Raw genomic sequence first — 12,707 nt, 5'->3', positions numbered from 1 at the left:
TTTGTGTACTCTGGAGGGAACTCTTAGGAAGTATTCAAGTACAAGGGTCCTATGCAGGAATGGGGAGAAGGGTAGATCGTGGTGAGGACAGTAGGAAGGGGCAAAGGAAGTGGGGGTTTGAGGGTTTACTACAGGGTCCCTGTCGGGGAAGGATAACGGGCTCCATGGGAAAGCTGGACTGACTGTGGGAACTGAAGATTCAGATAGGCCCATGAAAGACAACAGCTTCTAGAGGCCTTGGTTCGGACTTGTTTTCCAAGATGAAAATAAAATTTTCAAAAAATATTGTTGACATTTTGTTATTTGTTCATTTTGAGACAGGATTTCTCTATATAGTCTTGGCTGGCCTAGAACTCACTGTAGATCAAGCTGATTTTCCTGATTGCTCTACTAAAGGCTTGTACAACCATGCCTTGCTTTTGATTTTGGTTTTGAGAATGGGTCTTACTAAGTATTCCAGGTTGACTTTAAGCGTGCAGTGATTCTCCTACTTCAGCCTTCTGAGTACTGAGATTATAGGTATATGGTATCGCAGAAATTACTTTTTGTTTTGTTTTTTGAGATAGGATTTTTTTTTTTTTTGGTTTTTCGAGGAGCCTGTCCTAGAACTAGCTCTTGTAGACCAGGTTGGCCTCGAACTCACAGAGATCCACCTGCCTCTGCCTCCTGAGTGCTGGGATTAAAGGCATGCACTACCACCGCCCAGCTTTGAGATAGGATTTTACTGTTTGAGTTCAAAGAAATTCACCTGCTTTCACCTCATTGTTAAGGTGTGAGCCACCATAACCTTCTGAGTGGTTTCAGTTTTTTGTTTGTTTGTTTTGTTGGTTGGTTGGTTTTGGTTTTTATGTTTTGTAACCCTGGCTGTCCTGGAACTCACTTTGTAGACCAGGCTGGCTTCGAACTCAGAGATCAGCCTGCCTCTGCCTCCCAAGTGCCGGGATTAAAGGCATGCACCACCATGCCCGGCGTCTGTTGAGTTTTAAGGAAATTCTTATTTTTTTAAATCATGAACCATTTCGTGGATTTGCATGGCATCCTTGCACGGGGGCCATGCTTATATCTGTATCCTTTTACTTTCAGTATATGAGCTGCTGGGTGGAGCCCTGGAAAGGCTAAATTCTGTATGCCAATCTTTTTGTCAAGATGAGTGGAGTGCAAATATTTTCTCCTATCTTCAGTTTACCTTTTTAGTTCCTTGTAGAGTCTTGTGTAGAGTAAAAGCTTCAGCTTTGGTTAAAGTGCCATTTATCAATATTTCCATTTTTAAGATCATTCTTTTGATATTCCATTTAAGAAATTATTGCCTAAGCTGGGCGGTGGTGGCGCACGCCTTTAATCCCAGCACTCGTGAGGCAGAGGCAGGCAGATCTCTGTGAGTTCGAGGCCAGCCTGGTCTAGAAGAGCTAGTTCCAGGACAGGAACCAAAAGCTACAGAGAAACCCTGTCTCGAAAAATAAAAAAAAAAAAAATTAAAAAAAAAAGAAATTATTGCCTAATTCTAGATGCCGGAGACTTCCAGCTAGTGCTTTTTGGAAAGGATAATAGATTTCTATTTAAATCCTTTGTTCAGTTTGACTAAATCTTCACATAAAGTATGATATACTTAGGTTGTTCTCCTCCTCCTTCCTGTCTCCTTCCTCAGCTTCCCTTAAGAAGTTAGGTGGAGCCGGGCGGTGGTGGCACACGCCTTTAATCCCAGCACTCGGGAGGCGGAGGCAGGCGGATCTCTGTGAGTTTGAGGCCAGCCTGGTCTACAAGAGCTAGTGCCAGGACAGACAGGCTCCAAAGCCACAGAGAAACCCTGTCTAGAAAAACCAAAAAAAAAAAAAAAAAAAAAAAGAAGAAGTTAGGTGGACTAACTTTTTCCTGCTTTATACACCTTTCCTAAAATTGTTATAGCTGCCATTTTTATAATAATGTTGTATCTATCCAAAAATATTGCCCAGATTTTTGGTAGTAATTAGGTTAAACTTAAAGGTAAATTTGGAGGAAATTGATTTTTTTATTATTTTGAGTATCCTAGTCTGTGAACATATTATGTCTTATTGATTTATTTAGAACTTTTTCTTTCTTTTTTTTCTAACATCAAGGGAGAATTTTATTAGTATTTAAAAGAAAAACACCCCAGGGCACGCAAGTTGTAAATCTCTATAACTGCCCAAAGGAGGGAAATAGAAGAGAGAAGGAAAAAGCCATACTGATTGAGTTAAGCTGGCACGGAGGTCAGCGGCTTGGTTTTGGGCAGCCACATGGAGGAGAGGGAAGCTTCAGAGAAAGAGTAAAGAAAAGCATAGTTCTGGCCTGCATTTGCAAGAAAGAGAAGAAAGAAAAATGAATAGTTTCAGTTGGGAGACAGAAAAGTGGGCAGACCTAGTGAACCTCATTGCAACTTTGTGGCAGCTCGTAGAGACTGCCAAACTTTTTTTTGAGTGGGGGGGGGGCGAGGAATGGGAGTGGGTGGAGGGAGTGGAAGGATGTTGGTTTTTTGAGACAGGGTTTCTTTGTGTAACAACTATGCCTGTCCTGGAACTCACTTTGTAAACCAGCTGGCTTCAGACTCACAGAGATCCACCTGGCTCTGCCCCCTGAGTGCTGGGATTAAACACATACACCGCTATTGCTGTCCCCGCAAGCTTTGTTTTCTTAATCAGTGTTTTATAGTTTTCAATATACAAATTATATGAATTTTGTTAAACTTATATTTAATATTTTATTTTAAACCATTGTAAATGTGTTGTATTTTTAAATATCAGTGTCCCTATGTTTATTGCTAATAGGAAGATAAAATTTGCTTTTTTAAAATATTGTTTGCAGGACAGGAATATGGTACTTCATATGAAGGTACTAGTTGTGTTGGTCTCCTGACCCAGGTTCCATCCCCAGACCTTGGTAAATGTTGCATGTGGTTGTTTGCTTTCCCACAGCAAGGTGGGAGGTGGAGAGAAGAGAGTTACCCAGAAACTCCTGGGCCAGCTAATCTGGAGCCTGCAGTGGAGCAGTAGAAACGAGAAAAGACCTTGCCTCAACAAGTTGTAAAGCAAGAAGCCACTGTAGAAATTGTCCTTTGACTTCCACACACATTCTAGCACCTGCACTTACATGTACACAAAATAAATAAAAATTTTAAAAGTCATTTGTGTCTTGAGAACTTGCTGAGGTCACTTATTAGTTCTGGGAGGTTTTTTCAAAAAAAAAATGTGCATATATGTTTGAACAAGTGTGTGGTTTCCTTGGAAGAAAGAAAAGGGTGTCAGGTTACAGCTGGTTACAACTGTTTACAAGTATTGGACCTTGATATGCTAATAGGCACCACAGGCATCGGCTAATTGTAAACCTTACAGCTGGTTACAAGTATTGTAAGCTGCCTGACGTGGGTGCTTGGAAACAAACCCCATTCCTCTGGAAGAAGAACAAGTGCTCTTAACTGCTGAGAGAATGAAAATGAAGACATGGCTGCTCCTAGTTAGGGTTGAGAAGGTTTTATTGTAGATATGAGGGAGAATAGAGCCAGAGGCATCTGGAAGGTTACAGGCTGAACTAGGCTATGAGAGGAAAGAGAGGGAGATGAGAGAGGAAGAGAGAGGAACTAAGAGAGCTCCTGAGAAGGAAGAGAGGACCAAGAGAACAAGTAGCCAAAACGACTGGGTTATACAGGAGAAAAAGAGAAGCTGGGGGAAGGGAAGGGAAACTTGGGGGCTGGAGAGGTTTAGGGTAGTGGGTGGATCAGCCAGGAGGATTTGTGAGCCAGGACTGGGGGAGCCTAGAGGCTAACACAGACCTTGGTATGCTAATAGGCACCACAGGCTAGGCTAATGGAAGAGACATTTCCTTTTTGCCAGAGACAGGAGAAAGACTCCTTTTAGCAAGTAGGAACTCTCTCAAGTCCCTCAGGGAATGCTGTCTTTTGTCTAAATGCCAGACTGGGGGCGGGATGGGGGGGATTTCTTAAGACCTAACACTGAGCCCTCTCTCTCCAAACCCTAGTTCTAGGAGAATTTTTGTGTTGGTAGTGGTTTTTTAAAATTTGTTTCCAACACAGGTTTGCTCTGTGTAGCCCCGACTGTCCTGGACTGGCCTTGAGCTCAGAGATCTACCTGCCTCAGCCTAAACTCAGCTGAAACTAAAGGTGTGTGCCACCACACCCACTCACGTGTCTCCTATTTCAGATCCCTGTATAAAGAGAATGTTCTAATGCTGGGAACTGGGTTAGGGTCTTGTACATTAATCAAGCACACACTATGCCATTGAGTTATATGGCCAGCCAGAGATATTTTAAGGACTGTGCAATTGTAGAGACCTGATGAGTCCAAAATCCAGGAGGCTGGAGACTAAGGAAGGAGCTGAATAAAGTTCGAGCCCAGTGGCCATCTGCTATATGACCAGAAGGAGCTGGTGTTGCAGAATACATTCAAACGGAGCCTCTTGCTCTGGAGATGCTCCCTTTACTTGTATTCAGGCCTGCAGTGAATTGGCAGAGGCCTTCCCACATTATGGAGATCAATCTGTTTCACTCAGAGCTCACTGATTTAAGTGTAAATCATGCAGGAACATACAGAATGATGTTTGTCCCAGCACTTGGGAGGCAGAGGCGGGTTGATATCTGTGATTTCGAGCCCAATCTGGTCTACAGAGTGAGTTCCAGGGCAGCCAAGGATTTTACACAAACCCTGTCTCAAAAAACCAAAATGATGCTTGACTAAAATATCTGGGTAGGGTGACCCAGTGTCTTAGTTGTTGTTCGGTTGCCGTGAAGAGATACCATGACCAAGGCAACTCTTACAAAAGAAAGCATTCAATTGGGGGCTTGCTTACGGTTTCAGAGGGTTATCCATTATCACCATAGTGAGGAGCATGGTGGCAGGAAGACAGGCAGGCATGGTGCTAGAAAAGTAGCTGAGAGCTTTAAATCCTGGTCCATAGGCAGCAGAAAGAGACAGAGAGACAGACAGTCAGACTGATTGACTGACTGACAGACTGACTGGTCCTGGACTGGGCTTTTGAAATCTCAAACCCCATTCCTGGTGACACGTCTCCTCCAAAAAGGCTAGGCCTCCTAATCCTTTCCGAGCATTTCAGCTACTGGCAAGGAAGCATGCAGATACAGGAACATTCTCATTCAAAGCACCACGTCAAGAGACACTGATTAGCCATCATACTTCCCTTTTGATTTACAAGATGTGGGTGCTTCAGAATTTGACCTCCTATGTCTCCCCAATATCAGTACTATACTTGGTCTTCTTTCCTTGACTGAATTTTATCAATTTTATTCGTCACTTTGAAGAATCAACTTTTTATTTCATTGATTTTTCTCATTTTTAATTCCACTGATTTCTATCTTATTTCATTCCTTTCGTTTTGGGTTAATTTTGCTCATCTTTGTCTAGGTTCTCAAGAGAGAGAGAGGTGAAAGAGACAGAGACAGGATTGCTCTGAGATACTGTTTCCTTTCTTTTTGAGATAAGTTCTTGCTATGTAAGCTTAGCTAACCTGGAACTCACTATGTAGACCAGGCTGGTATTGAACTTGGAGCAATCCTCTTACCTCTGTCTCCTGAGTTCTGGGATTACAGGCATACACAATGAAGCCTGCCCATGTGTTGTAGGAGTCCACTTGTGTGTTCCTGGCTGCCCAGACTCCCAAAATAACCACACAGAAACTTTGCTGCCAAAGTTTCAGCATATCTGTTTCTGGTGGTGGCTCCATGGCTTCTCCTTGAGTCTGCCTTCTTTCTCCCAGCATTCAGTCTAGTTTTCCCCACCTAGCTCTACTCTTTTGCCCTATCACATGCCAAGATTTTCTTTATTAACAATGGTATTCACAGCATACAGAGGGGAATCCTACATTACCTCCCCTTTCTGCTTAAATAAAAAAGAAGGTTTTAACACAGAAAAATTACAAAACAGAGCCGGGCGATGGTGGCTCATGCCTTTAATCCCAGCACTCGGGGGGCAGAGGCAGGGCGGATCTCTGTGAGTTCGAGGCCAGCCTGGTCTACAAGAGCTAGTTCCAGGATAGGAACCAAAAGCTACGAAGAAACCCTGTCTCAAAAACTAAAAGAAAAAAAAGAAATAAGAAAAATTACAAAACAGGTATCAAGCAAAAATTACAGTTACAACATTGATATCTACTTTATCTTTTATCATAACTAAGGAAAACTATAACTATATATTCTTCAGCTCCATCAGAGACTCCAGAATGACATAATATTACCTAAGTAAACAAAAAGTGCATTGTAAGCAACTTCCAAAACTCTAGAATTGACAGAGACATCTCGCTGCCTAGACAGTCACTCAAAGCTCTTCTGTAACATCTTCAGCCTACTGGCCCACAAGGATCCAGCAAACTTTTCCACAAAGCAGGAAATTTCAAAGGCAGTTCTGCCTATATTGGCTGTTTGTCAGTCACTTTCTTCTGTGTCCTGCAGAATGTCTGACAGTCGATTTCATGAAGCAGGAACCCTGAAGGGCTGTCTCACTTTTTTTTAAAAAAAATTATTTATTCATGTACTTTATGTATACACCAGAAGAAGGAATCCAATCCCATTACAGATGGTTTTGAGCCACCATGTGGTTGTTGGGAATTGGACTCAGGACCTCTGGAAGAGTAGTCAAGTGCTCTAAACCACTGAGTCATCTCTCCAGCCCATGTCTCACCTTCTTTAGGCAGCTTCAGTAGTCATTTCTCTGTGAATCCTGAATGTCTAGTTCATAAAGAACAACATCAAACAGTCCAGTAAAGAGCAGTTTCTTGCACAAATGGTTAGCGAACTCCATACAGAGCCTCTTCATTGTCCATCTTCCTCTTGAAGCTATTGGTGCTGCCAGAAGCAGATTAAAACACTTTAAATAATATATTCTGAAGGTCTCTGAAAGTTGAAGACTACCTAACTAACTAAAATATATCTCTATAAATCTAGAAAACTTAAACATGACTAGATGATTATCTATTAACCTGTATTTCTTAATTATACGTTACATTTTTAAATGAGCTGGACGAACACAATACCTTAATCAAGATCAGAAATACATAAACACAGTATAACAAAATTGACCTTAAATTTATATCAATAAATCAAGATCCATGCCAATGCAAATCTCTATAGCATATTCCTCTTTAAATGTCAACAAACATTTATAAACAATATTTGGGGATTTGGGTGTAGTTCTCTCCAAACTGCTTCCTGCTTTTTTGTTGGGTGAAGTAATTTTTGGGGGGTGTTCACAGCAACCTTTTGGGGAGGGTTTTGGTACATCAAACCACATTAGTCTGAAAGAAATCCACAGGTTCTCATCTGTAAAAACAAAAGCAGAACCTATTTCCCAAAGCAACAAATCCTTAGACCCAAATTTGGAAGTCAAGATACCTTTATGTTGGTTTATCTTAGCAGCCCATACAATGAAATGTCCCTCTCTACTTAGTTTCTTCACAGTCAAAAAATTTAAAGAAAACACAATAATATATATAATCCAGACTCTGTGATATTCCATCTTTACATGGCTTTTCTTACTCTATTACTTTTTCTACAAGTTTAATATTTATTTTATTATCTTTAATCCTTTAATCTATAACTGTCTTATTCTTTTATATTACATTTACTGTCTCTTTCGTTTATTTTTTTTCCTCTTTCCTAAGCCTACATACATTTTTTAAACACACTGTGACCCATTTAGAGGTCTTTTTCATCTGAATCTATCTTTATTGTGTATCTGTAATCTTTTTTGATCAGGACCACTTCTTAAAATGTTAGACAGCTTGACTAGTACTAAGGCTGCTTTGCCTTTTGGCTCTGCGTAGTTTGGCATGGTGGAGGTCCATTTATTGCCTCTAAGCCTGCTGGGTGGGAGTTGTCCTCACCACCTCAACTCTGGTAACCAGTTGGCCCATGCTGTCACCAAATAACTTGCAGCATGCTGCCCACAAACCCCATTCATGTGCTCAGCCTCGTGAAAGAGCCAGAGTTTGTGCTGCCAGCACGGCCCAGGAAGCCACCGGTTCAAAACCATGCTGCTTTTTTTCTGCCACTGATGAATCAGGAAGACTTCTCTTAAGAGAGCTGCAGCATGCTGCCCGCTGAAAAAAAAATGCAGCCAAACTTTGTGTTTTAGTGTCTAAGATTTCTTTCCAAGCTTTCTCAGGTTTTATGTGGATTTAGCTAGCTCACGTTGGAGTGCCAATTTGTTGTATGAGGCTACTTGTTCATTTCCTGTCCACCCAGACTCCCAAAATAACCACACAGAAACTGTATTAATCAAATCACGGATTGGCCAATCACTATAGCATATTCCTAGCAATCTCTTACATATTAAATTAACCCATTTCTATTTTTTTATATTTTACCCATGAGGCTCATGGCCTACCAATAAGGTTCCACCTGGCAGCTTGTGTCTTTCCCCTCTGGCGGCTACATGGCATCTCTAGACTCTGCCTTTTTTCTCCCAGCATTCAGTCTAGTTTTCCCCTGCCTACTTCTACTTTTTTCCCCTATCACAGGCCAAGACAGTTTCTCTATTAACCAATGGTATTCACAGCATACAGAAGGGAATCCCACATCAGCCATGTTTCTTTTTTTTTCTAAGATATGTGTTTAGCATTTAAATTTCCCTGTGTCCACAGTCTTTGATATGTTGTATCTTTTTTACTATATTCAATATACTTCAATTTCCCAATGCCTAGTTTTTGTTTTATTTTGATTTTTAATTTTAGGTGGTAAAAAGATGGCACAGTGGTTAAAAACACTTGTTGCTCTTACTTGGGTACAGTTCTCAGCACCCACAAATTGGCCCATGAATATTATAATTCCAGTTATATGATCCTTCCTCCTTTTGACCACCACAGGCACCACACATGGTACTCATACATACATTCAGACAGAGCACTCATACATGTAAAATATAACTGAAATAAATCTGATATTTTAAATTTTTAGTTTTAACATTAATGTGTATATGTATGGGTGAGCGTGTTAGTTCAGCTGTCCAAAGAGACCAAAAGAGGATTTCCTGGGACTGGAGTCTCAAGCAGTTGTGAACCATCTGACATGAATGCTGGAAACCAAATTCTGATCCTCTGCAAGAGCAGCACATACTCTTAAACACCAAACCATCTCCCCAGCCCTTATTATGAAACAGGATCTCACTAATAGACCAGGTTAGCCTTGAGCTCTCAAGTCTCCTGATTTCTTCCTACCAAATTATGGGATTACAGGCATGTACTACCGCATCAGGCTTTTGTCCTGTTTCTGTGTTTTATGTTTATTATTATTTAAAGGTGTATACCACCCACCCATATTCAGGGTTTTTTTTTTCCCCACATTTGTTTTCTTGAGACAGGGTTTCTTTATGTAGCCCTGGTTCTCCTGGAATTCCCTCTGACCAGGCTGGTCTCAAACTCAGAGACACACCTGCCACTGCCTCCTAAGTGCTGGGATTAAAGATGTGTGCCACCACTACCACCTGGCTAAAGTAATTATAGGTACATTAAATTTTCGTTTTGTTGGGGGATATATGTTTGTGCTGATTGCTCCAGGACCACCAATAGGGTCCAACTTTGGTTCAGAGGGCAGAGTTCACATTTTGTGGGCTGGTGTGGACCATAGAGTTTCCAGGCCGACTCAGAGGGAGATAGGACACACAGGGGGGAAAAAATGAAGAATTGAAAGGTTGTGTGGTTTCTTCAATCTGGGAAGAGAGAGGAAGCAGATGTTTGAGTCTCTGTAGATCTGTGGACCTCTCAGCTTTATTTGCTAATACTTACTCCCAAGTTATATTTTTTAATAGAACGTAAAAAGAAATCACAATAAGTTTTACCATTTTACTTTTTGCTTATTCTCTTTCTTCCTCCTTTTTCACTTCTCTTTTCTTGCCTTCCTGTGGGATAAGTGTTTAGAATTCCATTTTGATTTGTTTGTAGTATTATTAGCATAATATTTGTGTAGTTTTCTCAGTGGTTTTCTGGCCATTACAATAATCATGAATATATTGTCATAATCTATTCATATTTACATTTAGTAATATGAGTGAAGTACAAAACTTCACTGCATTTGTCTCTTTATCTTATCCACTAAAACCTATAAATATTTTTGTTTTGTTTAGTTTTTTTTTGAGACAGGGTTTCTCTGTACATTCCTAGCTGTCTTGGAACTGGCTCTGTAAACCAGGCTGGCCTCAAAATCGGAGCTCAATCTGCCTCTGCCTCCTGAGTGCTGGGATTAAAGATGTACACCATTATCATCCAGCAAAACCTATAAATTAAAAAAAAAATTTACATGTACATTTATATAACTTATTCTATATATACATATATAAGTTTAGGCTGTAGAAGGCTTTTTTTTTTAAGCTACCAACCAACTCCCAAATCATGACATGGAGACTTATTATTAGTTTTAAATGCTCAGCCTTAGTTTAGCTATTATTTTAATCTGTTTATCTATGTTATGTCTTGAGGCTTTTTTCCTTCCTCCCTCCCTTCCTTTCTTCCTTCCCTGTTCTACTTTCACTGCTTCTCAAGTCAGTTTGTCTGCCAGCTGCCTGGCCCCTGGCCCTGGGTGCTTCACTCTGCTTTTCTTTTGTTCTCTCCTCCTTTTTCAAGCCTCGATTTCTCCTCTTACTTATTCTGTCTGCCTGCTAGTCCCACCTATCCCTCTCCTGCCTAGCTATTCAGCTTTTTATTAGACCAATCGGGTGCCTTAGGCAGACAAAGTGAAACAAATGCAACACATCTTTATAAAATTATACAAATGCAGCAAAACAAATGTAACACATCTTTACATTGTTAACAAAGGCAGCAGAAACAAATGTAACACACTTTTATACAGTTAAAGTAATATTCTGCAACATCAACAAATGTAACACATCTTTGCCTAGTTAAAATAATATTTCACAACATTAGACAGTGTTATTTTTTTTGCTTCAACAAAATAACATACAAACATACAAAAAAACCAGTATGGTCTAATTTTCTTATTTTATTTTATGTGCATTGGTGTTTTGCCTGCATGTATGTCTGTATGAAGGTGTTAGATCTAGTTCAGATAGTTGTGAATGGCCAGGTGAGTGCAGAGAATTGAACCTGGGACCTCTAGATGAGCAGTCATTTCTCTTAGCCACTGCCATCTCTCCATCTGTAACTCTAGTTCCAGGGGACCCAACAGCCTTAGCAAAACACCAAAGTAGATAAAATAAAGAAGAAACACATTGATGATGTCCTATAACACATTGACGATGTTCTGTAACACACCGGTGATATCCTGTAACACACTGATGATGTCCTGTAACACACTGATGATGTCCTGTAACACACTGATGATGTCCTGTAACACACTGATGTCCTGTAACACACTGATGGTGTCCTGTAACACACTGGTGATGTCCTGCAACACAATGATGGTGTCCTATAACACATTGACGGTGTCCTCTTTCACTTGCCTGTCTTGTATTCATCACATTACTTTTCCCCTTGCTGAAGTTGACTTCTGTTATCATGACTTTCCTCCTTGAGAGCTTCCTTCAGCTAATCTTCCTTGTGTTTACACACGTGTATATACGTGGGCCTGCATACACGCACACATACACAAACATACACACACTCCTGCAGACATGCATATGCACACACATGCATATTTGTGCATATGTACAGAGGCCAGATGAGAGAGTGTCATTTTCCTCTACTTATCTCTGTCTATTTCTTTGAGGCAGGTTTTTGTTTTGTTTTGCTTTTTTTTTGTTTGTTTGTTTTGTTTTTTGGTTTTTTTTGAGATCTATTTTCTGGGCTAGGCCAGAAGCCAGAAAGCCTCTGCAATCTTTCTGTCTGCCCCTTGGAGCTGGGGTTTTACAGGTATTCATAGGAAGGTAGCTCATTCTATGTGCTGAAGTCTGAACTCCAGTCCTCCTGACTGTGCAGCAAGCACCCTAACTGCTGAGACATTGCTCCTGCTTGTGTCTCTTGTGTAGCTCTGTTCATGGCGCGTCGTTCTAATCTTCCTACATAGAGATTCTTTTTATTTGTTCTCATTCAATCTGAAGGAGTTCCAGTAAAAACAGAGTTCCTGGTGGACAGCTCTTTTCTTGAAAAGCAGTGTCTACATCTTCCTGGCCTCAGTGGCTTCTGCTGAGAAGTACAGGTACCGAGAGTGGATCATTTTTCTGAGTCCACTTGGCAGAGGTTTGGTCTCCAGTTCAGAAGTTTAACTATGATGCATATAACAGGGTTTTTTTTTGGGGGGGGGGCGGTTGTCTTATTTGGACCTCACTAACCTTGAATGTGCAGATTTATAGCATTTGCCGCATTGGGGAAGTTTCTGCTATTGGATCTTCAAATATTTTCTCAGTCCCATGCTTCTTCTTGGACTTCACTGACACAAAGCCTAGCAAAAACTAGATTTATTTTTTAATAGTCCTATAGATCCCCGAGGCTATGTTCAATTTCTCTCCATCTATTTTCTCTCTACAGTGCAGTTGGGCAATTTTTATGACCTTATCTTCCAGTTCAGAGTCCAGATTCATTCCTATGTCATATCTAATTTGCTATTGAATCCATCCAGTAAGTTTTTCAAATTTTTGGTTCATTGTTTGTCCTTTTTTTGTTGTTGTTCTGTAATTTCCCTTTGGTTCTTTTGATAAGGAATTTTTCCTAAGTTTTTCTGTGTGCTCATTTATTTCAAGATAATTTGTAATGACTATTGAAGCATTTTTGTGATTGCTGCTTGA

General features: G+C 40.5%; 1 non-coding gene across 1 annotated transcript; it reads right to left on the bottom strand.

Moving 5' to 3' along the window:
* Positions 1-1,003: 1,003 nt before the first annotated feature.
* On the bottom strand, positions 1,004-1,107 carry LOC142845274 (U6 spliceosomal RNA). Its single transcript, XR_012909841.1, has one exon. It is a non-coding gene; the product is annotated as a U6 spliceosomal RNA (small nuclear RNA).
* Positions 1,108-12,707: the final 11,600 nt, after the last annotated feature.

This window comes from Microtus pennsylvanicus, chromosome 2, assembly GCF_037038515.1.
Source record: "Microtus pennsylvanicus isolate mMicPen1 chromosome 2, mMicPen1.hap1, whole genome shotgun sequence".
Classification (NCBI taxonomy): domain Eukaryota; kingdom Metazoa; phylum Chordata; class Mammalia; order Rodentia; family Cricetidae; genus Microtus; species Microtus pennsylvanicus.
The sequence above is the reverse complement of the archived record's forward strand: the minus strand, read 5'-3'. Positions and strand labels throughout refer to the sequence as shown.